The 26,709-nt window shown below is 38.9% G+C and overlaps 1 pseudogene; it reads right to left on the reverse strand.

Moving 5' to 3' along the window:
• Positions 1 to 709: 709 nt before the first annotated feature.
• LOC132530514 (centrosomal protein of 78 kDa-like) lies at positions 710 to 26,709 on the reverse strand (annotated as a pseudogene).

Here is a 26,709-nt window from a genome sequence, read left to right on the forward strand (position 1 = left end):
GTCCGCTACATTTTCAGACTTTGGTGACTGGGGTAGTTATTACCCATTTCCTTCCCCTCATGAAAAATAAAACCCTACTCTGTAAGAAAATTAATTTCTTTGCTATCCTCCAGGCACATGTGAACAGTATATAATATAGTTTGTGACCAGACTGTCAGTTCCCAAGACCAGTCTGAGATTGGCTGAGCTGGGCAAAGGGGGCTCCAAGTGAGGCTGGAGGAAAAGCTGACAGGTTTCCCCTCCCACTCCCATGACCAGGTGAGTCACTGTGATACCTTACGTATCAGCTATGTCAAGATTACTTATTTTAAGAATTGTATCAGTACGTGTACCTCCATTAGTGTTCCTTCATTGTTAAGCTGACTGCATACAAATAGAAACCTAGATAAAATATGAATAGAACAGACATTTATACAACTTAAAATTTGGAATATTTTCTGTAATGTTTTCTTTCTTCATTAAGGAGAGTTTGCTTTAACTCATACATTTTCTAAAGAACTTCCAGTTTTCTTATGTACAACAATACAGTATCATGAAACGGGCCCACATTTACTAATCTCAGATTTGGAGAGGACTCCAGAGTCTTCTAGCTCCCGAGCATGTGAACTATTAGAGACTGACCATTATTATTTTCTCTCTGACTTGGTCATTTCCTTTTTGCTAATCACTCTTAGAATCCTTAAGTGCTGTCCTCTCCACTTACTTGAAGATTTTGCGTTGGTCCTGGGGCACTCTGCTTTGATTCTGATTTTTCTTCTTCAAGTGCCTTCTTTTCTTCTTTAGGTGGACTACTAACAGTAGAGTTCATCTGGGGACGACCTAGTAAATGAAAATCTGACTGATCTATACCAGCCATTGTGGCCAGCTGCCCAAGCCTGGACCAGAGGAGGAAAGGAGAAAAGATAAAGGTTATTATAATCACAGAAGAGCAGTTTAGATTTCCCCAGACCTACAATCATGAAATACTTCTAAAATCTTAAAAGCCAACATCCTACTCCGTACTACAAGCCTCTCTCTCCCCCAAATTCTCAGCCCTTTCCAGATTCATCCTCTAGGAGACATCCCACTGTCTCACTAGCAGCTTCAACATGTACCGTGCACCCCGTCCACTGCCAGTCACACCTCCATTCCCACACTTCTTTACCACCTTTCCTCCAGTTTCCAAGAATGTGTTTGTTCCTTCCTTCCCAACACCAACTCATTCACTGACAAAACACCACTCCATCAACTATCAATCTCCACTTCCCTCTTTCAGCAAAATTGCTCACGGTTGAGAACCACTGACCTATATCTTCCCTGCAGATTAATAATAATTTTTATGTCTAAGACAAAAATAACTTTAATTCAAACTTATCAAACAAGCAAAGTAAATGAAAGATAGGAAAATTCTTATCCATTCCCGAATATTTTCAATGAAAACTGCTTTCAATTTAGTCTTTACAAAAAACTGTACCTACTAATTACTCTGTCTACAGGTTACTCTTTTATAATGGGCTCCCCACTCTACCAAAGCAGGCTCCCCTATTTGCATTTCTTAAAAAATTTAATTCCTCCTTTTAAAACGTCAACTATATTACCTATAATTACACTAAATTTGGCTAAATATGGCCACGTAAGTGATGAAAATTGCTCCAGTTCCTCAGCAAACTACCATTATAGTCGCAAAGAGAAGAACGCCATGAAGAGAAATGAACTAACCCAGCATCTTTAAGGAGATCCAAGAAAGCATGGAACTTCTGAAAAGAATTCTCAATGCTGCCCAAAACACCTTCATCATCCAGGATCATGCTTGTGGACATGAAGGGCTTCAGACAAAGAGAAAGTTACATTTCTTAACTGGGCATTTTCATGTTCTAGCTATAAAAGAAGACGGAAAATGTCTGACATGATTTTTTTCTCATTGTCATCAAATGTAGTCTTGCCTAGTTTCAAGGAACAAAACTAAAACACTCAAAATGTAATTAATCTGTAATTAACCTAACTCTCCACCAGTAAAGACAGAGACCATTATCACATAATAACCAAAACCCCCAGGCACCCAACAAAGTTTCCTATATAACGCTTAGGTGGTATATAAGTAAACCAAAGTTATCGTTTTATTAATGATCTTTCACGAAAGATCACATTTCTAACTGGTTCAATTCATAATGGAGCCTCATTCCACATCAGAAAATTACCTGCTTTAAGTTTCCCTTAAATTAGAAAGTGAATTATAGAATCTGATCTGAACAAAACATATTACAACTCTGCTGAATGTTAAGAATTAACTTTAGTGAACAAAATATCTAATGCTTACGTTTAAAAGTCCTAAATCATACCCAACCCAATTTATTAAATGTACGATCACCAATGTTTTCTTTGGCTCCTTCGAAATATTCACTCCCGTGCACTCTTCCCCTTCCGCTCATCACCTATCACTTAAAACCCCCTATAAGCTCAACTCCAGTATTTCTCAGAAAGGCTGTTATGTTCATGATGCCCCTTTTGCCTTATATAAGCAGGTGCTCACCATTTATTGAGCACCATATCCACCGCCAATCCAGTGGATATGCACTTTGAAAAATTCCTCCCTACGCTCAACCTCTGATAAAGTATATTTAGAACTTTTTAGATTATGCCCTGCTTTCATGCACATTACCTAATGTAATTCTTATAGTATATATTTTTATCTTTCATTGCATTCTTAGAAGTTTTCCAATATCTTAAATTTATTTAAATGATTCACTTTCCTAATTCATTGCCAGGAGAGTCTCATCATGTCTTTTATGCTACTGTATATATAGTATATGCACAAAAAGTGCTTTCTTGAATCAAAGAATCATGAACAGATCATAAGCTAATGTCATAAAGCGCGTGTGCGCGCGCACACATACACACACACACACAACGAGATTTTCATATTTTTAAAAACATGCTTTCTGGAATATAGATCATATGATCACTAAATACCAGTAAATGCAAAAGTCCATATGATACAACCAATTTGCAACATATTACAGTTTTAAAGTTTACAAACTATGTGTATATGGATTAAAATCAAATCGAAATAAAACCAAAACACTCCCAAAAGTATAAGAAATTGTTTACTTCATTGACTCATTTATCAGCCTTAAGTCTTATTACTCTTTCCTCCTTTAACTGCTTTAGGCACTCCTCCAGTTTTTCCTAAACAAACAGAGTAAATGTTGTAACTAATTCGTAGTATAATACCCAAAAGCCTTTCCAGCTATAGGACTCATCAGGATTTAGGGGCAGAGCCAGAAGTGAACTCAGATTTTAGTCTGCTACTGGTAATATACCATGCTAGTGAAATGAGTTATCAAAATCTATCAAATTAGCATAGTAAAGATTTATTTAAATTCCACTTTTTCCAACATAAATTTGTGGCAGCCCACCATAAAAGGCATATGCGTATAACATAGCAAGTCAGAAATAAATAGTTAAGAAGAAGAAAGAAAAGTTCTATTTTTATTTGTGGGTCTCTTTATAGTAGGAACTCCTATTAATGAACATGCTTAACACACCTGAATTGCATAATTGCAGATTCAAAAGCATTTTTTTTTAAAGTAACCACTTTATTTTTTTTTTTTTATTGCGGTACACGGGCCTCTCACTGTTGTGGCCTCTCCCATTGCGGAGCACAGGCTCCGGACGCGCAGGCTCAGTAGCCATGGGTGACGGGCCCAGCCACTCCGAGGCAAGTGGGATCTTCCCCGGATCGGGCATGAACCCGTGTCCCCTGCATCGGCAGGCAGGTGGACTCTCAACCACTGCACCACCAGGGAAGCTCCAAAAGTAATCACTTTTAAAGCAATTTACAGTCAAGCACTGTTCCTGGAGTTCCCTGGGCATTAAATCTAATCATCAAAACCCTAAGAGGGGGCTTCCCTGATGGCGCAGTGGTTAAGAATCTGCCTGCCAGTGCAGGGGACACGGGTTCGAGCCCTGGTCCAGAGAGATCCCACGTGCCTCGGAGCAACTAAGCCCGTGCGCCACGACTACTGAACCTACACTCTAGAGCCCCCGAGTCAAAACTACTGAGCCCGCGTGCCACAACTACTGAAGCCTGCGCGCCTAGAGCCCGTGGTCCGCAACAAGAGAAACCACCGCAATGAGAAGCCTGCACACCACTACGAAGAGTAGCCCCCGCTCGACGCAAGTAGAGAAAGTCCGACAGCAGTATCAAACACCCAGCGCAGCCAAAAACAGATAAATAAAATAAATTTATTTAAAAAACAAACCGTACGAGGAAAGAACAATCACTAACTCCATGTTATTTTACAGATGAGGGAAACAGAGGCAGAGAAGTAGAGTAAGTAGAGCAGCACAGCCAAGGTCACACCACTAAGTAGCAGAGCCACACTGTGGACTCAGGAAGCTGGGTGCCATTCCTGCTCACGGAGGTGGTAGTCTTCCCATTCACCAAGGTCACTGAAATAAAATGAACACTGATAAACTCCCTTAGGAGTTTCAGGAAATAAGACACTTCGGTCCGTGAAGTGGGGACACTGCTTGCAATAGGCAGAATTCTAACAGAGCCCCTAAGACTCCTACTTACTGAAGTACACAAACCTTCCACTTATCCAATCAAACAATCACTTAAAGAATGAGGAACTCTATTATATGCCATCATTGGGAGAGGAACTGGTATCACTTTCTGGAGAGTAACTCTTGGTACCTAACAATAATCCTACATCAGGGGTTTACCCTAAGGAAATCAAAGATGTGGGCAAAGATTTATCTACCAACATGATGTCATAAGATTGTTTATAACCAAACCCTAGAAGAAAGCTAAGAGCCTCCAAATTGGGACTGGTTTAAAGAAAAACAGCTCACCGTCTGAAGGAATGCGCTATGAAGCCACTAAGAAAAGAATGACAAGAGGTCTCAACCAGAGTTAATGAATGGGCTTCAGGAGTTCTACATTCATAATGTATCTGTGCGTTTTTCCTGGGAGATGATGCAAAAGCTTAATCAAATTCTCTGATGTAGAAGAGTATTTAGAGACATGGCAAAATATTTTTGATACTTTTTTAAGACAAAAGAGCAGATTAGGTGTGTGTACATGCAGAGGTGGCTTCTATTTCCTTCAAGAAGCTGTTCATTGTTTACAAACATTTGCTCAATGAACATATATTTTTATATTCAGAACATGTTTAAAAAACTGAGAGTCTAAGAACTTCAAATTCTTTAATGTTTCATTACTAAAGCCAGTCAAGTTTTCAATGGGGAAAAAGGAAAAAAAAAATGCAAAATTCCTCTACTTTTAATATGATGGTTTAATCAATCTTCTAATTGTGTTACAAGTGTTAAATTTTTGTGAAAAAGTGTATCCTTCTCCTACACAGTATTCATAATTCATGTCCCTTACATGGAAATATGGAACCAAAAAAGTTAGAAAGTAAAATTGCTTGATATTCTATTACTTAAGTAAGACTAATGATAAGGCTTTGGAATAATTTTCCTTCCTGTCATCTGCTCTCCTTCCTCCCTTCTGTACACTGGCTAGGGTGATTTTTCTGGGACAAAGCTTCCATCATATTGGATATCAAATTTTATGTTCAACTTTTCTCCATTTAACATTGAAATCAATCATTTCTCATATAAATAGGGGATTCATAACCGTGATTTTTTTTTGTGGGCTACAAAATATTCCACTGAGTGGGTTTACTGGTTAACCATTTTACACATTTAAATTCTTACCAACTTTTCAATATTATCAGACAATAACCGTTTTTATGCATGAAAGCTTTTTTCCATATTGAGAATAACGTTCTTACAATAAATCCATAAAAATGAGTTTGAGATCAAAGCAAATGAACATTTTTAAGGCTCTGAGGTACCTGTCTCCAAACTTCTTTCCAAAAGATTTCTGAGATTTTACACTGCCATCAGCGATGTATCACTTGGTATATAACCTCTACTATAACTGTTGGCTTACTTCCTCACTTAGAGTGCAAGTTATTTGAAGATAGGGGGTGTATTTTATTAAGTGTTTACCCCCAGCACCTGTGCCTAGCACAGCGTAGACGGTCAATAAATAATTGCTTAATAAGGAAAATCCCTGCCAATACAAGATGTATGTGTGTGAAAGACAGACTGTGTGTTTTTCTCTAACTGGATAGATGAAAACGTGTCATCTTCTTTAATGTGCAATTTTTTTGCTTATAATTAGTAATTAAATTTCTCTTTTAGATTATATTGTAAAAATTCAGATTCTCTGAGGCAAATGGGCCTGGCACTACCCATTAGCTATATAACCTTGGACAAGTTCTATAACTCTAGGCCTCAACTTCCTCATCTATAAAATGGAGATAAGCTCCCATATCACAGAGCTCTTGTGAGGATTACATGACTTAAAACACATATAAAATTAGAAGAGTGCTTGGTACACAGAATATGTTCAATTAATGCTGAATGAATGAACATGCGAATGCAAACAGTAGTGAAGGGCTTAAAATGAAATGGTCTCATCCCACTCCCACATCCAGCACTCAAGAAGCGACCGATTCTTTACGCAGGTTTTTAATTGTAAAATACAATATGTGTACTGAGAAGTGCACAGAACAAAACTGTCAATGTGACAAATAAAAAGAGAATACTTACATAAACACTACTCGAATCTGAAAGTATTGATACTTGTCAGCATCTCAACCCCCCCCCCCATATCCTTTTCTCATCACAAGCTCCTTCCCTCTTCCAGGTTAAACACCATCCTCACTTCTTGACAATCCTTTCCTTTAACCTGCATGCATCCCTAACAAAAGAGTTTAGTTTTGTCAACATCTAACTTTATGTAGAGGATCATAGTATATGAAGTCTTTTCTTATTTCTTTCTCTCAACGTTGGTTTAAAAAATTCATCCACATTGCTGCCTGTAGCTCTAGTTCATTCAATTTTATTGCTGGATAGTTTTCCCACTGTACGAATACACAAAATTTATTTAATTTTTGACTCTTAATGGACATTTGGTTTGTTTTCAGTTTGTGCTAATGCAAATCATGGACAGGAATCCTGCTGTACCGGTTATTCTGGTGCATTTACACAGGGCGGGGGTGAGGGCTGCTGGCTCACAGGCTATTTATATACCTTCAGTTGATGGAGAGTGCTAAATGCTTTCCAAAGTAGTTGTGTCGATTTATACTCCAGTATAAACAGGGTAGAAGATTCTCATAGTACTTCAGGTCTACAATACCTGATACTACCAGACTATATTTATGTATTTGTCAATCTAATTGGCATGTAGTTTCCTTGGTTTTGACTCACTTTTCTCTTATTACTTAATGAAGTCATACACTTTTCTGTGTTTACTGGCTGTTTGGATTTCCTTTTTCATGAGGTTTACATCAATAGTTATTTTTTATTTATTTTTTTATTACTATTTATTTATTTTTGGCTGTGTTGGGTCTTCGTTGCTGCGTGCAGTCTTTCTCTAGTTGCGGCGAGCGGGGGCTACTCTTCATTGCGGTGGCTTCTCTTGTTATGGAGCACAGGATCTAGGCACACGGGCTTCAGTAGTTGTGACACGTGGGCTCAGTAGTTGTGGTTCGCAGGCTCTAGAGCGTGGACTCCTTAGTTGTGGCGCACGGGCTTCGCTGCTCCGCAGCATGTGGGATCTTCCCGGACCAGGGCTCGAACCCGTGTCCCCTGCCTTGGCAGGCAGATTCTTAACCACTGCGCCACCAGGGAGGTCCAACTATTGTTATTTGAATTCTTCTCCATTTCCAAGTAATACTCTTACATGACTATTTTCTCACTAATTTGGAGGCATTATCTGTTCACTTTCTAACTTACTAATAAGTAAAGGTTTAGTTCCTTTACACTCTTTCCTATGTCCACACTGCTCTGTAATGTCATCATGAGTTATTCCACTGCTCATGATCTCTTTGACTTGTAGTGATATACTTAAAAACCTACATTGTTGATCAACTATAAACTCTCTCAATGTCACGCTTTGTAAAATGAGGACATTCATACCATCTTCCCTTTTTTCTACCTCCTGTCTACCTTCCAAACCTAGCTTTTACGTTGTCAAAGTTGAAATTTATATTCTGTTCTATGTGCAGTTAAGTCTTCTGTTATTCGAGAGTCAGTAAGGAGTAAGGTTTAAGAGAACAGGCAGAGAGCCTCAACTCAAAGCCTCAATCCAACCTTAAAATAGGTACAGCCTGGGCAAGTTCCTTCCCTGTCTTAGTTACCTGTTCTCAAAAGTGGGAATGGGGCATCCCTGGTGGCACAGTGGTTCGGAGTCCGTCTGCCGATGCAGGGGACACGGGTTCGTGCCCCGGTCTGGGAGGATCCCACATGCCGCGGAGCAGCTGAGCCCGTGAGCCATGGCCGCTGGGCCTGCGCATCCAGAGCCTGTGCTCCGCAACGGGAGAAGACATAACAGTGAGAGGCCCGTGTACCGCCAAAAAAAAAAAAAAAAGTGGGAATGATATTAGCACCAACCTCATAAGGCTATTCAGAGGATTAAATGAGTTAATATATGCAAAAACACTTAGAGCCTAACATATACTAAGTACATACTAGTACACAATACATTTCAGTACATACCAACTTAATACTAATACACACTAAGTATAGTTTACTTTAGCTATTAGTGATTACATGCAAGTTGACGATACGAGCTGCAAACCGAGACAGTATTGCCATTATTACAATTAAATCAATATTGCCCACTGCAGATGTACTGTGTCTCTGTGTACAGACTACACCTTGCTCCATACTGTGCCAGCGCCACTGCCCTTGTGCAGGGCGACCACATACCCCAAGCCGCCTTGGGCTCTTCCAGCTTATACCTGTTGTCCGGATGTCACAGCATTAGAGCGCCTCCTTACACTACTCAGGTGTAAGGAGTCTGGACAAGTTCTGGTTTGGACGACAAATTAGACAGGTGGTCATTACCCCTGTGTGTCACTGAAAAGGGGGACATCTATAGTGTCAAGTTTAAGTGGATTCTTCTCTTCCTCACCAATAGTACGTTAAAAATCAATGATAGTTTAGTTTGCTTCATGTTTATGTCCATATAGCCTTTCGTCCTCTGGAGTTCAAGTTCCTTCTCCTCTTCCTCTCCCTCCTCCCTTCCAACAGTGCCTAATACCAAGTAAGTACAATATGCCTCAAGGTGTTTCTAAGCTCTCAATCACACAATCAATAGAAGCCTCTCCACTCTAGACTAGCTGCAATCTGCACCGAATCCCCTATTACCTTCCTTCTTGGTTTATTGCCTCATTTTGCTGGATTATTTCTATAAATAGCTTAAGGTGTAGCACAGGAGGTCAAATTTTCAAATTTCTTTGTGTACAAAATATCTTCTTCAGCCTCCACTTATGACTGATAGTTTGGCTGGATACAAACCCCTAGGGTGAAAATTATGTGCCTGAAAAACTTTGGAGGTATCTTTCTAATGCCTTCCAGGATCCATGGTGCTGACGACAAGTATGATAAGGTCAGATTTTAACTCCTTTTTTTAGGTGGCCAGTATTTTTCTCTCTGGAATGGATGTATCCTCTCAGTATTTTATTCTATTTTATTTTTTCAGTATTTTAAAGTTTCACAATGAAGGGTGCCTAGGTATGAGTCTATTCTTGCTCATCTTGCGTAACTGTTTTCAATCTGAGGCCTGATGTCTACTTTCAGCTGTGGGGAATTTTGTTGCCCTTTGACAGCTTCCTTCCATTTTTGTTCTGGGTCTGGAGTTTCTAATAGTAACATGTTGGATCTCCCAGATGCAGCCTCTCTAACATATTTCTATCACATTTTCCATTGTGTCTTTCTTTTTTATATGCTGAGAAATTTTTTAAATTCCTACTGAATTTATTTCAGCAACCATATTTTCATTTCCAAGAGACCTCTCTTGCTTTCTGACCATTCTCTTTTTAATTAACACCCTAATCTTATTTTATAGCTTTTTTATAGCTCTTTTTAAACCTCTCTCAGGATACTAATTAGGGTTTTTTCTTAAATTATTTTGTTCCCTAAATTGTCCCTGGTCCTACTAGGATACGTTTTCACTCTTTTTCCCCCTCTCACGTTGGAAGCTTTACTCAACTATCACGCAAATGACAGTTATTTTCTATTTAAGAATGAGTGCAGAAAGCTCCCTGAAGTCAACGATTGATTGGTTTCTTATGCAGGAAAAAGCGGGGAGTAACTGTAATAGGATCTCCCCCAAACACAATTTTCTAGGGTGTAAAAACTCACACTAGCTGCCCTAGTTCTTGCCAGTTTCACTGGTTTCAAAATGAAATCATCTCATTTCAGGAGTGTGAGGGCGGGGCTGGGAGTCCATTCCTCCAAACACAACCCTTCAATGAGCTCCCCTATTTCAGTCACACTTTTAAATAACTCCACCCTCTCTCCTACATGCGCATCTGAGCATGGGCCTACTTCTGCAGGTGGGGTCAGAATCCTCCTCAGTTGCAGGTGGTCGCTGTACATATTCTAGGTGATGCTTTTCCTCTGTTCTACTGCTTCAGTTTCACACTCTTCCACTTGTCTTCTGTCTTTCAAAACTATGTTGAAACCTCTTGATTCTTGTGGGCTTATATACTTAAACCCTTTGATACCATCATTGTAGTGTCTTGTGAAAACGGAGAAGAGCTAAAAGGGTTCTCAGTGCCTTCTGAATCTGCTATTCTGTGGTCCAGTGTTTAAACTTCTTGGTCTTCCCCAGTGTCTATCATTGCTTTTAGAAATACAATCTCCTGGTCTATTCGTGAAGGAAATGAATACATCACATCTAAAATGACAAGGAAGGCGGGTTAGATGCTCTAGGGTCTTGTCGTACTCTGCCATTTACTAATAAACCACTACGTGCTACAAATTGTAGGTGCTCATTTATAAAACGAAAGGGGGTAACCCTATATGAACTATAGATTTCTCCTACTCTAACATTTCATAATTTTCTAAGTTCTTTTCTTAAAATTTCTCTATATTATCATTAATTTTAATTAAAAAAATAAAAATCTAGCTTTCTCTTTTGAAAATCAAAGAGTAATTCCCATAGTCCTACAATAATGGAATAATTAGTTCTGAAACCTGTCAAGTTTCATATGAAAAGAAAATCACATTAAATAATTTTTAAAAATTAAACATGAACTTTGTAGCACAAAGACAAGGTTCCCCCCAAATGGTGTTCCTTTATTTACTAGAAATGTTCAGCTCTGCATTAAAGTTGAAAAAAAAGAAATATATTATTTTTGAGGTACAAAAATTTCTTATGAAAATCAATTTTTCTTTTCTGTCCATACAAACAAAAGTATGGAATGACATTAGAGATCAGGTTTAGTTGGTAATAGAATGTAGCTTCTTGATATTTTTTATTTTAGGAAAGGAGAATATCAACATCAAAACTTTTTTTTTACTTTTATTTAAAATGAGGCCATATTTTCCTCTTATAAAAACAGAGTTCAGCTAGAACTGTCAATTTTCTCATCTGTAAAACAAGAACACTGAATCAGCTGACTATATTCATTCAGAACTCAATTTCTTTATTGTATGATCACTAAGGTTCTCCCTAAATCTAATCTACTAAGGTTCTAAGGAAAGGAAAATATATTACTAACGACATGTTTTGATTTTTATTTCTTAGAGTTCAAATGTCCACCATTCACCTTGGTCTAAGCTTAAGGAACCATTCAAGGGGATACAATGCAGATGGGAGGGGAAAACAGAACCCTCACACAAGCTGTGCCGTGTTGCAATCAGGCTTCCATTTGAAAAAGAATCTTGTCTATAGCTTTAAAGTGATAACTTTGTACCTGCAGTGCTTCTTGTTTCAAACGGATTTTCTCTGGCTCTTCCTGAACACTTTCTGAGGAATCATTGACCTCTTCGATTTCTGAGGAGGAAGGACTCTCTACTGTCAGTGTCACAGGAAATTCTGATGGACCTGAGTGTCTGAAGAAGAAGATAGGAAATCACAGAGTTGTTACACTAAAGTGCAAAGAAAGAAGACAAGATTGTAAAAAAAGACAACACAAGCCAGATCCAAATATCCAAATATTAGAGGACATTTAACAAAAGTGATCTGAGGTATCATTATTTATAAATGTCTCTCACTGCTCCTTAGTCTAAAACAGGCAATGACTAAGTAAAATTACAGGAACTTATTTTTGCTATGTTACTGTACAGACCTCTGTTGTACATGGTTAGGATTAGTAATGGGAATTGCCCATATTATTTTATTAAGTTTCTTTCACAGAAGCCAAGTGAAGAGCCAAGGTAAACATTTTTTCTCAGATCAACTTTATACTGCAAATGAAAAATTTATTCTTCACCATCAGACACAAACAGTCTGGAAGAAAATGTAGTTTTTCAGAGGAAAATACATCAGTAAAGGGACTGATGAATAATCAGAAAGTCAACATATCTAAGCTGGGAATAATAGACATTAGAATTTTAAAAAAGAAATCACATACACATACACAACTAAAACTAACCCATCAAAATTTCATCTTCTCACCACACTTAAGCCAAAACTAGGGTAACAGTAATACAATTCTCCCATCAAGATTCACTGCCACTGCAATGTTGTTCAATAGGACAGTTCCAAACATTTAAAACCTGACCTGGCCACAACCCCATAAAAGTCTACAGATCATAAAGAAGTGTGCTGGGATTATATAACCACGCAGAAGACAAGTCACTAGGACATCATTTTGACAACAAGCAGCAAACCCTGCAGCACAGGAAAACCGTAACAGGAGAACGAGGTGCACACCTCTCTCTCTGGGCAGGCAAGGGCAGGACTGACACCCAAGATGCTCTTCTCTCAACCTCAGCAGTGGTGCCTTTCACAGAGCAACTATGCAGTCTCCCAGGACCACTGGGAAGGAGAATCTGATACTGACAGTATTAGCTTGCCATGAGGCCATAAGCGAGGGAATGTGTGTGGCCTTGGTGAGAGAGCAGAGGTTTGGGAGATGTTGCTTTATATTGGTTTTCAGATCAGGAATTTGTACATATAGCCCGCAAACAACGTTTCTTGAAAACATGTGAACATTCTTCAGTATGAGAGCTCCATGTGAGGGGTCAGAAATGGCACTCAAGTTTGTTTCACTGGGTAACAGCTGATTTGCGGACTGGAAAACAGGCTTCCTTGTTTACAGGCATTACCACAAGGCTGCCAGTTGTGTGCCAAATCCACACAACTACACAGTTGCATTGGGAGAGCGACCAAACATGTTTTACATGGATTTATTTCAGAGAGGGAAATGCTTCTTGTAAGGCTCTGTCAGTTTAAAAAGCAAGGAGAATGACCATCCACCTTTCCCAATTCAAGTCCTATATATCATAAATATGATAGCTAAACACCAGCAACTGATTACATACATCACGAGCTTTGATGAATGGAAAGCCCCTAAAAAGATATCAACAAAACGAAGTTAGATCTTCATGTAAATACATCACCAGTTAAACCCAGTTAATACAACTATTTAGTATTATGTACAGTATCCACACAGAATTGTGTATAAAAATAAATAAGCTCAAAACAAGGACCTGGAGAGCTCTGCTATGGAGAAAACTGAACAGAATTCAGGTGACTGGCTTGGTAATAACTCTCTGAACTGCTGAGAGGCTCCTTCAGTTCCTATGTTCAGGATGCTTGAGGTTTCAGTCTCACTTTTTTAAATGGTGATATTAATCATTCTCTAATTTACCACCCTGTGTGAGGAGGATGGACCTGAGATTAAGTGTCTCAGGAAGAAGACAGGAAACCACAAAGTTGCTAAACTCAAGTGCAAAGACTGGGGATTCAACACTATAGTTTATGCAACAGCAATTCACATTACCATTTGCAAAAAAGTAGTCGGTTGTCCAATGGGGATTACAAACATCCATTTAACATGAGCAACTGAATAGATATTTTACACAGTAACTACTTCAAGTACTATTTAAAATCAATTCTCTTTGTTTTCTTAAGCAATTGTTAATCCCCAATTTCGTGAATACTACCAAGTCAGTCACTTGAAAATCATCTAGAGCAATCTATTTCACTTAGCAAGCCTAAAGCTATAGTTCAACCATTTTATTTACTGTTCTGTGACAAAAATTACTATGAACAGCTATCCCCTGGATAAGAAATCAGGTAAAGCTAGTTTGACTCACTAAATCTGATTTACTGAGTTAATAAGCCAGTTGTTTTAGAATAGGTCTAATGCATAATTTTCATCCATTCTGTATTAAACTATTTCCCATGTCTAAAATGTCTTTTTGCCCATTCGTACATATCCAAATTCCTACTTCTGTGCTGCAGGGCTTCACGCAGCTACACCTGCCTTTAATGAAACTTTTCTCACATGCACAATTGGTGATAATTTTAGTCTCCTCAAGACTCCCACGGGGTTAGCTCTGTTGTGACACTTGAGAAACAACTTGAAACTCCCAATTACCTTTTGTTTTTCTTCCTTAGAGGGCTCACTGGGCAGAAGCCATGTGTGAGTTATCTTTTTTCCTCTATAGAAAGCACCAGAGACCGCTCACATAACAGAAGTTCCAAAATAAAGGACTCTGAATGATTGAAAAAGACAGGGAATGCAAACATGTTACCTGTTGCTTTTTGCATGTTCTGCAGTACGCCACGGCCGGAAACCAGACACACCAGGTGGTAGAGGTTCAGGACCATAACATTCTTTACCAGCAGAGTGTTTCCTTCCATTACTTACAGGTTGCTCTGTGGCCAAGCCTATGTTTGACAAAGCATGAAAAGAAGGAATCAAGATGCACCAAAGGTCTACAGAGCAACTGTCACACGTGTACACTTTGAAAGGAATCAAACAGGCACTTGACAATGATGCCAAGGCCATTAAAAAGAGGATCGTTTTGTACAAAGGTTTTACATAAGCCAGCATTTTTAAAAAATATAAGTTCTCTACAGTAACAAGTTATTTTAACTAAAACAAAAGTATTGAGATGTGCAGAAATGCAAAAATAAATTTTTAAAATAATCCCGAAGTATGATACATTTTATGTATTATGCAGAAGCACTCAAGTTTACTGAATCTTAGAACACCTTTGGCATTTCTGAATCTCAAGGACACAGAAACACAGATACACCCATGACTTCTGCCAAACAGAATCTTCAGAATTAGACCAAAATTTCAATTTAAGATGAATTTTTCTATGTAAAAACAATAAAAGTTATAAGGCTGCAAGTTGCTGGGTGGTAGGTGAGTCAATGTTACTCTCCTATAAGCCTGTCAACCTTCACTGCTCCTTTGATTTCATACAGAAATCACACAAAAAAACAAATGAAACCCACTGGATAAAAGAGTGAAATGTGGAGACTTATCCTGTATTTCAGTAGTAAAGAGGCAAGTATCTTTATATGAAATATTTGGTTGCAAAAACTAGACCTACGTGTTAATATTTTATTTAGAACAAGCCACATATTAAAATTCACATTTAAATATTTAATTTGAATTTACTGAAAACAAACATCATAGGTTAAAATGGTTATAGTTATCCTTCAAAGCTACTATATTTTGTGTTATTTTATTTATTTATTTTAATAGATCTTTATTGGAGTATAATTGCTTCACAATTCTGTGTTAGTTTCTGTTACACAACAAAGCAAATCAGCCATATGCATACACATGTCCCCATATCCCCTCCCTCTTGAGCCTCCCTCCCACCCTCCCTATCCCACCCCTCTAGGTCATCGCAAAGCACTGAGCTGATCTCCCTGTGCTATGCTGTTGCTTTCTACTATAGTTTAGCAGCATTAGGATGCAGGGTAAAATGGAGTGTATGTGGTAATATAGGACAAATATTTCATAGAGTGTAGCTTATTGATAATCACCACACGATCCTGTGTGATTTATATGCCTCTTAAAAATATATAGGAGCTCAGTTCATTTTGTGCTATTTTATTGTGTTTTTTAACTTAATTACGGTAAAAAAAAATGTTTGTATGCATGTGGTTTGTATGTGTTAGCTTCCTTTACTTTCAGAAACGAATGCAAATACATTTGTATTAAAAGTTTTTTAAATTACACTTTTCTTGTTAGGAGATAAAAAAAATTTCTAATAAAAGTTCCCATCTGTTTTTAGGCATATGTAATGACAATATAAATGTGACACAATTCACACCATTATTTCACCCTATACGCACCAGGATCTAGGTATATACCCAGATACTGATTGGCTTACCTCTATGTCTCCAAATAACTGAGGCAAATAGAAAAAAAAAGCCCAAGAAATAAAATTACTCTTAAAATAGCTCAATGAGTTTGTATATTTCAGTTATATTTCCACTTTGTTTCATCATGCTAAATAAAAAAAAAAAAGTTTAACTGTTTTCTTCTCATTCCATGATGCCCTTTTATATACCACCAGGTACTAATTTTACAGAATTCCTAATATACATGCTTTATTAATATATATATTTCCATTTCTAATATCATAGCAAAAGTCAACTTAGCTATCTGAAGAATACTGTACACATGATATAAATTTTTAATAATAATATCTAATTAGTGTGATACCACAAATCTTAACTTCTTTGTATGTACTATTTGATTATTAAAATATCACTCTCTTGAAATAACAATTGGCAGACAATCATAAGCTTTTTTTTGACTTCATAAACACTCTTAACAACTTATTTAATACACTATTGTCCAAGCAAGTTGATTAACAGAGAATCAAAAACATACATCTTTAAGTAGGAAAAAAAAAGCTGTATTTATGAAGATGTTTACAATAGTTTATTTTAGGTTATTTCCAATTGTTCACCAATTTAAACAATTGACCAACTCAATGAAACCTTGTGAATACAATGTTAAAAAGTATAACTATGAATCACAGAATTTAAATTTAGTATGAAAAGAATGGCAAATTATATTGAAGTTATGTGGAATTATGTTTACAGACAGCAGGAAGAGAAAATAAAAATGTAAATATTGCTAGATAGGATAATGCAATTAGAGGTGGTCTTTTAAATTTTTCATTTTTATGCTAATACAATACCTTTATAAAACCCAAAAATCTTCAAACAACACATTTTAAAAAAATTGTGGTAAACTGCACAAAACAGAAAATTTATCATTTTAACCATTTTAAAGTGAACCGTTCAGTGATATTAAGTCAACAAATTTTTAAAACTTTCAGAGGGAACCTGAATAAAAGATGTGTTGTCCATTGGTGATTTTAATGTATCTGGTATATAACTAAAGTCACCACAAAACTCTTTCTGGGAAATTGGCAGATCATAAACATAAAATATTTATTTTGCTTTATATCAAACCTTATTGTTTTGCTGTTTCAAAATTCAAATTTACTCACAAGAAAGAGTCAGTTTCATATTAGATTTGGTTTCACAAATGCTGCTCCTGCTATTCATTCTTATCACCAAAAAAAAAAAAAGACTATTTGTGACTAACGATAATATGTTCCAGAAAATAAAAAGTTAAAAGGTTTTCAATCTGCATTTCTGGGAACCTAAATTAAAGCATCACACAACATTTTTGAAAACAGAAAAGCCATTTGATTTGACTAAAAACTTAGTTTTAAGATGGCAGAAAGTACCTTGATAATTTTCTTTTAAGAAAGAAAGAAAAACAAGCCATTAAAGAGAAATTCTTCCAAGCGAACTGAAACATGTATGTATGTCTGACTTGGCACTCCTTCCATCTGGAGAACTTTTTTGATAATGGCTTTCATCACAGAATGATCTAAAGTAAAATGAATTGAAGTTAGAGTAATTATTTCCCAGTGAGTGGCTATTTCCATTTAAAACCAAAAGCCAACTAATTATTGCTTTTCCCATAAACTATCATGAGTCATTTAAGTGTTGAGTGGACCATCACATTAAAATAACTAGAGTCTTTCAACGCCCCATGACATACAGAAATAGCAAGTCAGACATATGGATCTAACAGCATATGATACAACCCTTACAAACTGTCACTACAGAAGAAGGGACACCCGGTGTAATTAACCAACTAGCCAAATGAATACAAACAGCCAGTAAACCTCACCAGTAAATCAAATGAATACAAAATAAAACAAAATGTGGTTATTCTCCTATCAGATTAAGCCAAGATTCTGTAAGAGAAGTCTTTAAAATGTCTATACCCTTTTGATCCAAAATAGTCAGAGATATAGGTAAGGATATATATCAGAGTACTTTTTGTAACTGAAAAACTGGACATACCTTTTATACAAGATCGGATAAGCTATGTGCACTGTGGCATATTCATATAATGGAACACTGAAGGGTCACAAAAAAAATGATGCAGTAAGGCTTCCCTGGTGGCGCACTGGTTGAGAGTCCGCCTGCTGATGCAGGGGACACGGGTTCGTGCCCTGGTCCGGGAAGATCCCACATGCCGCGGAGCGGCTGGGCCCGTGAGCCATTCCCGCTGAGCCTGCGCGTCCGGAGCCTGTGCTCCGCAACGGAAGAGGCCACAACAGTGAGAGGCCCGCGTACCGCAAAAAAAAAAAAAAAAAAAAAAAAAAAAAGATGCAAATTTACTGACTTGCTAAGATGGTCATACTGAATTAACTGAAAAAAGTTATAAAATTTGGAGTAATCCCACTTGCATAAAAAAGGGAGAGGTACTCATTTTTGTAGTCTTACAGTTTTTAAAAAGTGCTACCAGCCAGTGTTTGTGAGAGGCAGGCGGGGTGGACTACAAATTGGCATAGCCTTTCTGGGTGGTAATTTGGCAATGTGTATGAAAAGTCTTAAAAATATGTCACACTTAGTCATTCCACTTGTAGTACCTTATTCTACAGAAGTAAGCCCGATGGACACAGAGATGTATATACAACGTATTCACATTGTTTCTGACAGGGAAAAGCAAACTGTCTCAATCTAATTGCAAAGAATTGATTAAACTATGGGACATCAATATGATGGAACACTACATGATACCTCATTAAGTGAAAAAAGCAGGAATATGAAATAGCAAGTATACTACAATTCTATTTTTGTAATCTCTAAGTGTACAAATATATTTATAGAAAACAATAAAAAGACTGAGAATATATACACCAAAATGAACAGTGATTATGTCTGGGTGTTAAATTTATAGGTAATTGTTCTCTTGTTACTCTGTATTTTCTGTAAAGAATATATGTAACTCTTAGAGAAAGTTTAAAAGCAACATAAAAGCTATCAGAAAAATGAGGCCTTAAAAAAAGTCCTATCACAACAGTATCATGCCAAAAGCTAAGCATATATTACATTAAAAATTCAGTATTTTCAATTTAAGAATTTACCTCCAAGCCATAAATCCTCACTAAGAGATTCTGCAAAAGCACGAGCACCCAGGTCACCAATGAGCTTGTTGCAGTTCAGAGCGATGCGCCTCAAACCAGGCATACAGTCAAGATCAGGTCTCCTGGAACGAAGACTCTCAGCCCAGGTTTCTTCATGCCTTCTGATAGTCTGATACTTCAAAGATTTAATGGGACGAAATTAAGATGTTTCAATAAGGAAACAGGATGTGCCTACTGAGTATGGCTTATTATGTCAGAGATTTACACACACACATATCACGCATATATGCCAGGAGAATCAAGCTGAGAAATTAAACAGTCAGTTCTGCTTTACGAGTCCAGTGACCCACATTCTAGTCGGTCAGTGATTAGATTCCAGCCACTGGATGACCTGTTTTTGAACAGTTATGTAAAGTTGGATAACTCAATTACAGTCTAAGAATTATTTTCCTTATCTTCTAAGTCAGGGAATTGATTCTAAATTCTATCATTGCTGAGGCTCTAAATTTCATCATTCTGTCCTCCAATGGTCTCCAAACACCTGACTGGGCAACCCATAAGAAAACTTTTTAATACGCATCTTATTTTTTAACAAATTATATACACAAAGTTCTATACGTATAATTTAGGTACATTATAAACTACACAGATATTTTTTAAATGATACAAAGCTAAATAGGTTCTAATATTTTCTTTTCCTAACTCCTAAGGCATTATTGAATTTTATTTATTTTTAAAAAGTATTTATTTATTTATTTGTTTCTTTGTTTGGCTGTGTTTGGCTGTGCCAGGTCTTTAGTTGCGGCCTGCCGGATCTTTTACTTATTGCATGTGGGATCTAGTTCCTTGAGCAGGGATCGAACACACGCCCCCTGCATTGGGAGCGCGGAGTGTTAACTGCTGGACCGCCAGGGAAGTCCCAGGCATTATTTTTAAAACTATATTTACAAAAGGGATCTTACATGCTACCTAGGGTGTGGACACAAACTTCAGAGGCCTGGACCATGCACAGCCAGTTTGATGTGCCTTGGGAAGATAATGGTTTGACATTTAACCACAAGTCTTGTCTTAAAGACATTCAATTCTTTATATTCATAAAATCAATTTTGGTAACAGGGAACACTGACTTTAAATCAAAAAAGTCTTGTTACATTCTTGAAAACATAAAAGACTCAAAGTGCCTTTGACACTCTAAAAGCAAAATCATTAGTGTCATTTTCCTATTAACAATGGCTTATAAAAGCTCCAAGCAGAAATAACAGCAATCACTTACACAGTGCTTAGTATGTGCCAAGCACTATTTATACAAATTAGTTCATTTAAACCTCACAACGAGGCATAGACGTTAAGTGATTTGTCCATGGTCACTAGCTATGAAAAGGGAGAAAGGGAATTTGAACCTAGGCCATTTGGCTTCGGCACCCAAGTTCTTGACTGTTCTCTACCCGAGGGGTCAATGGACTTGCCCTGTATAGGCTCAAAGAATTTTTCAATTTCTAAAATCTAAATTTAAACATTTCCAGCTTTGTGGGCTATACAGTTTCTGTTGCAACTACTCAACCCCACTGGCGTAGGCTGAAAGTAGCCATAGCTACCATGTAAACAATGGGTTCCACTATGTTCCAAAAAACTTTCTTTACAGAATCAGGCGACGGGCTGGATCTGGCCCACCAGCCATAGTTTACCTATCCCTGATCTGCACCACCAAACTATTAAAAAGACTTCATGTCAAATTATTAAATAATTTAGGCCTAAATACAGTAATTATAACCACTGTAAAGTTGTTAAGGCATTAGTTTAAAAACTGTATTTACAAGTTGCCGATGTAGTGATGTTTATTAGTTTATAAACTACAGCAGCTAACAGACACTTGATTCATTTAAATCTTGAAGACTATAAAGGCATAGTTTCTTCACAGCATCACAATCAATGTTTTCAGTAACTAAAAATACATAGAAGTATTATTATGTATTATATATTAAATCTCCTATTTCTAAAATTAAGTGGACTATCTTTACTAAATGGTAGAATCCCAAACTGAAAACTGGTCTTATTCTTTCAACAAAACGAAAGATGCACTCACAGGTATCAAAAGACGAAAATTAACTGCCATCTGTGTCAATGTATTAATGTGCTTCAATCACATATGTTTTCATGAAAGTTTAAACATAAAATCACCTTTAAGATCCTGGCCAGGAGTAATCTGCTCCCTGCCATGTCAGATTATACCCCGTGAAGTTTACTGTCTTAAGAGTGATAGAGTTATTTACACCTTGCCAAATAACTAAAAGGAAAAAAAAAACCCCCACACACAGTAAGATGAAGAGCCTATACGTTTGTCAATCTTGACTTATTTGCTTTTCTTGAGTCAATTGGAGGTTTACAGCCACATTCTTAAAATCATTAACTACAATCTTCCCAAACAGGTAATTGATGAACTGATGCATTCTAAAGCTTGTCAGTAACAAAGTTATTCCAGTTTACAGCAACAGTTTAATTCTATTTAGTACTAAAACTGAATACACTGGATACTGCAAACTTTCTTACCAACCACTCAGTAAAGTACTACATACTTTTGAGACAAAGGAAAAAAAAGAAAAACCTAAAGAGCATAAGACTCTTCCGATTTTCAGTTCCAATGATACATGCCAACCTTGATGATCAATCAGCGATTTAAATGTCAACTATAAACCCAGTATTTTATTAGCTGCTATGCAGTATACTAGAGCAATAGAAGAGGGAGGACCTCAAACCCTCTGTTTCCTCAAATTGAAAGGCAGGCTTCCTTACCCCTTCAGACCACTAATGGACACAGGGAACGTACACTAATGTTTCAGGACCCCAATCAAGAATCACCTGCTTTGTGATTAGGTCCATCATACACCCTCACCAACACCACTGAGTTTGCTGCTCCTACGGGACGTTACATATATTTCCTATTTGAACACATACCACAGTGCATTATAATTATGATTGCAGATAGATGTTCTAACAATTTAAAGAGAATGATGACTTTTTTGCTCTTTACATCTTGCTATTTCCCGTCCCATAATATTTCTTGAAGAGAAACCATAAAAATATAAAGAAACACAAAAAACAGGAAATATACAAAACGTGTGGTTTGTGGCTTAACACAAACTTAAGTAAGATTAATTCTGACAGTATCCAGCATGACAAACTTCCATGGTACAGATGAGAATGGACCAAGGTTTGAGCAGGTACAGGAGACAATCCACGCATGCACAACACCAAGAAAAGGTAGACAGACATGGTGTGTAGGAAATCACGAGACCAGTCCGATGGGAAGAGACTTAAACAAGACTGAAACTCACTTTCGAAACCTCCGTCTCCAACTGGACAATTCGCAAGACACAGGTTCACCAAAGTGGCCAAATATTCAATCCCTTTAATGGGGAGGAACAGTTTAAAATTTCATTGCTTTAGTTTGCCCCAAAAGCAACTATCAAAGGTTGGCAGGACACAATGAAGGCTTAATTTTGTCAACATAGTTAAGTCTCTCTCTCTCAGAACTAGCCCACTTAGCTCCAGGTTCCTTAGCGCACCCGATGCACTTACACAGCCTTCATGAGCTTTACACAACTGGAAGGTCACATCTTTATTTCTTATCGCAGGAACACGACTTCTGTAAACTTCATTTCTGTCACAACCTAAAGCAAAAATATTGTAAAATGAGTGGTTTAAACCATACATTTTATCATTATTGAAAAGCACCTAAATAAAAAGAAAAAAAGCATCTGCTCTGTGCTAAGGATTAGAAACGACTCCTGCCCTTAAAGCCTTCATTAAGGAGGAAGATGTATAAACTCAAAATTTCAATCACATGAGATAAATAAACATAACCTTTATGCACAGAGGTGCCTATGGAGGCAAAAAGTTATATCTAAGTGACAGCTTCATGAGAACCCTGAAGTAGAATCTAGAAAGATGAGGCTACGCAGAGTTGGAGTAGGAGGTGCATTAACTGCAGAGGGAACATCTGTGAAAAGACACTCAAGCCTGACTCCTGCTGGGCACTGTAAATACTTCAGGCGGGGACGACTAAAGGCCAGGGGTCCAAGTGTGAGAAGAGACACAAAGGCAAATAGAGATGCTGGCAGAAGCAAGCCTGGGAGAGAGCATGGCTTTTATCCCACAGGTGACGAGGCCTGGGACTACCACTAGCTGAGTAAGGGTGCCTCCGCTGATTAGAAAAAGGCGCCCCGCTGCTGAAGGACCAATTAGACAAAGGGAGTGATCCCAGAAAGTTCCCCTTCCTCAGGGCCAAAGAACGCCATGACGGGGCTTCCCTGGTGGCGCAGTGGTTGAGAGTCCGCCTGCCGATGCAGGGGACACGGGTTCGTGCCCCGGTCTGGGAAGATCCCACATGCCACGGAGCGGCTAAGTCCGTAAGCCATGGCCGCTGAGCCTGTGCGTGCGGAGCCTATGCTCCGCAACTGGAGAGGTCACAACAGTGAGAGGCCCGCGTACCGCAAAAAAAAAAAAAAAAAAAAAAGAGCCCCATGAGGCTTGGCCCAGCACAGTTCAGACTACACGCCTCTAGGCAGGGCAAACGCTGCGTGGCTAGTATGCACTAACTCTGTGTGGGCAAGCCATTAGCAGCATTATTTTAAGCATAGCTTTTTATGTTACAAGATCACTCAACCCGAGTAGGCAGATGAACTTAGAGGAGCTGAGCCCAGGAGCTGCGAAACCACCCAGGAGTTTCTGCCATAGTCTGGGCAAAATGTAATATGGATGAAGAAGCAAATTTAAGAGGAGGCCAAAATCTACAAGCTAGCCCCACTGGATGCAAGACATAAAGGAAGTTCAGTGAAGGAACTCTGAAAAGAATGGGCTCAACAATAAATTTTTGTTACATTCAATGTAAAATATGTGGCAAAATTAAGTACAGTGGCCTTTAAGGTCCCTTCCAGCTCTAATTTCTTTTGATTTCTAACTTATTACTCTGCTTAAGTAAAGTCCCTTCAGAGGTACAGAACAGTTCTTACACCTGAATGGGATGCAAAGAATAATCTGACTTGATTTGATGAATTGATGAATTGAACTGTTTTGATGAATCTGACTTGATTTGATGAATTTGATGAATTGAACTGTCTTTGCAGGAGAGAGAACAGATGGTGTGAACCCCAGATCCTAGTAAAGGGCCAGGCACACGATAAGTATTCAGCTTTTCGAAAACAAACGAACAATCATTTCCTTTCCTAGATCTTCACACCCTTCCTCTGCTAGCTACTTTCTCTCAGCTTATAAACATCCTCAAATATACCCACTTAAAAAACTCTCAGACCTATGACTCTTTGGATATTCTTGTGGATAACCTAAGTCTCTCCCATGCCTTCAAACACCTGTCCTTCCAGAAAGCCCAGATCTGTATCTTGGGCCCAGACCTGGCCCCTCTACCAGGCCCCTCTAAAGCACTGAAGATCAAGTAAGATCCTCTCCCCACCTCCAATCCCTCGCTACTGTGCTCTGTGTCTCACAAAAAGATGCAGCTGTAAACTGTCACCCACACTTGCTGCCCTCCCTTTTCTAACTGGTCACCAGGCCTCACCCATTCTCTCTCAGATCTGCAAAATCCAGTCCCACCTTTTATAACTTAAGTGGGACCCTTTGATTACAATTCACGCTGCACCCAATCAACTGCCTTCCACATGGAGGTCCCAGTGAGCCTCTAAACCAGAATTCCATTTCACTGTTCTTTGGTGTTTCCCACAGCCTTCAGGATAAACATCCAAACTTCTGACATGACAAACAAGGCCCCTTTCTGTGGGGCCCCACTAGGTTTCCAGTATCAACTCTCATTGCTTTCCCAAACCCTGAGTTCCAGTCCTGTACCTGAGTTTTGCCATATTTTTTTATATTTCTCAAACTTTGACACACACTGCTCCCTCCTGCCACCCCAGGAGCTTCTACATATCCTTAGAAAGGATGGCACCTCCTCCAAGAGCCTACCCTGAACTTTCCCTTCCAAGATTCTGTGCTCTGCAAAGGGGAAAGATGGCGGGGAGGGATACATTAGGAGTTTGGGAATAACATATACACACGACTATATATAAAATAGATAATCAACAAGGACCTACTGCATAGCACAGGGAACTCTACTCCGTATCCTGTAACAAACTGTACGGGAAAAGAATCTGAAAAGGAATGGATATATGTATAACTGAATCACTTTGCTGTACACCTGAAACTAACACAATATTGTAAATCAACTATACTCCAATATAAAATAAAAATTAAATTAAAGAAAAAAGAGATTCTATGCTTTGTAGCACCAGAACTCACTTCTTCCAGAACACTGACTACTGTGCTTGTGTTTACTTGCCACCCAGTAGAAGGGGAGCTTACCTAGGGCAGAAGCGTCGTCTCCAGCAGCCCTTGGTTCTGACAACTCATTCAAGTACCAGGATACTTTACACACATAACCTGCTTAATTAATTCTAAGAACCCACAGAAAGAGTGGTTTTTAATGTCATTTTACAAGTGTGGGGATTGTAGCGCAAAAGAAACCTGCCCAGGCCACAGAGAGCATAGGCCCTGGAATTCAAACTCTAAGCTGCCTTCACACTGGTGCTCTTTCCACTATAGGATACTATTGAAAAAAAATTTCTTTTTCCTGAGCCCTGTTTGAATGGAAAGGAAATGAAGCTGGGATATATCAATTTCCTAATCGCTTTGGTCTGTACCAGGCAAAGTCATTCAACACACCAGGTAACATCTGTGCAACCATTAACGACGCTCCAAACTGTGCTAAGTGTTCTACATTGTACAGTCTACAAGCATTAACAGAGTGAGACCTTGTAACCTCCACAGAGAGTGGGTCCTGTTAAGCCCATGCAACAGATGAGAACACTGAGACCTAGAAGCCTTAAAGCACTCGGCCGGGGTCACCGAGCTGGCAGGGGTCCTAAGCCGCACGCCCCGTCTAGTGCACGCACACCCGGGCACTGGGCACCGGTTCTAGTGCCCACCCTCCACCTTGCACCATCTAAAACCCCGCTTCTCAGCGCCCACATGAGGGCCCCTGGAAGCGGGAACTACAAACCTGTCTCGCCAAGCCGTGGCTGGAAGAAACTCTGGATACAGATCACGGGCAGAGGGTGCTCATGAGCGGCGTCCAGTCAACCCCACGGAGGCGGTCGGCGTTGAAGTCCAGCAGCCCTCCCGCAGGGAAGCGCGAACGGCGGGCAGAGGCAGCGAGTCCTGCAGCGCACACAGCTCCTCACAGCGCCAGAAGTCGGCCACGCTGTCGCGGCGCAGCTTCACCGAGTGATCATGGCCGGAGCGTGGCCTCGGGGACGCTGGCTGCGGACACGATGCCCACAGCCGCCTGGCGGTCCCTGCTCGCCTCCCGGACCCTCGGGTGCCCACCGCCCGGCGGCTGCGGCGCCGCAGCGTGGGCAGGACCCACGTAGCAGGCGGAAGACGCAGGGCCACGACCCCCTGACCCCGCAT

Source organism: Lagenorhynchus albirostris, chromosome 12 (genome assembly GCF_949774975.1).
Source record: "Lagenorhynchus albirostris chromosome 12, mLagAlb1.1, whole genome shotgun sequence".
In the NCBI taxonomy this organism is placed as follows: Eukaryota; Metazoa; Chordata; class Mammalia; order Artiodactyla; family Delphinidae; genus Lagenorhynchus; species Lagenorhynchus albirostris.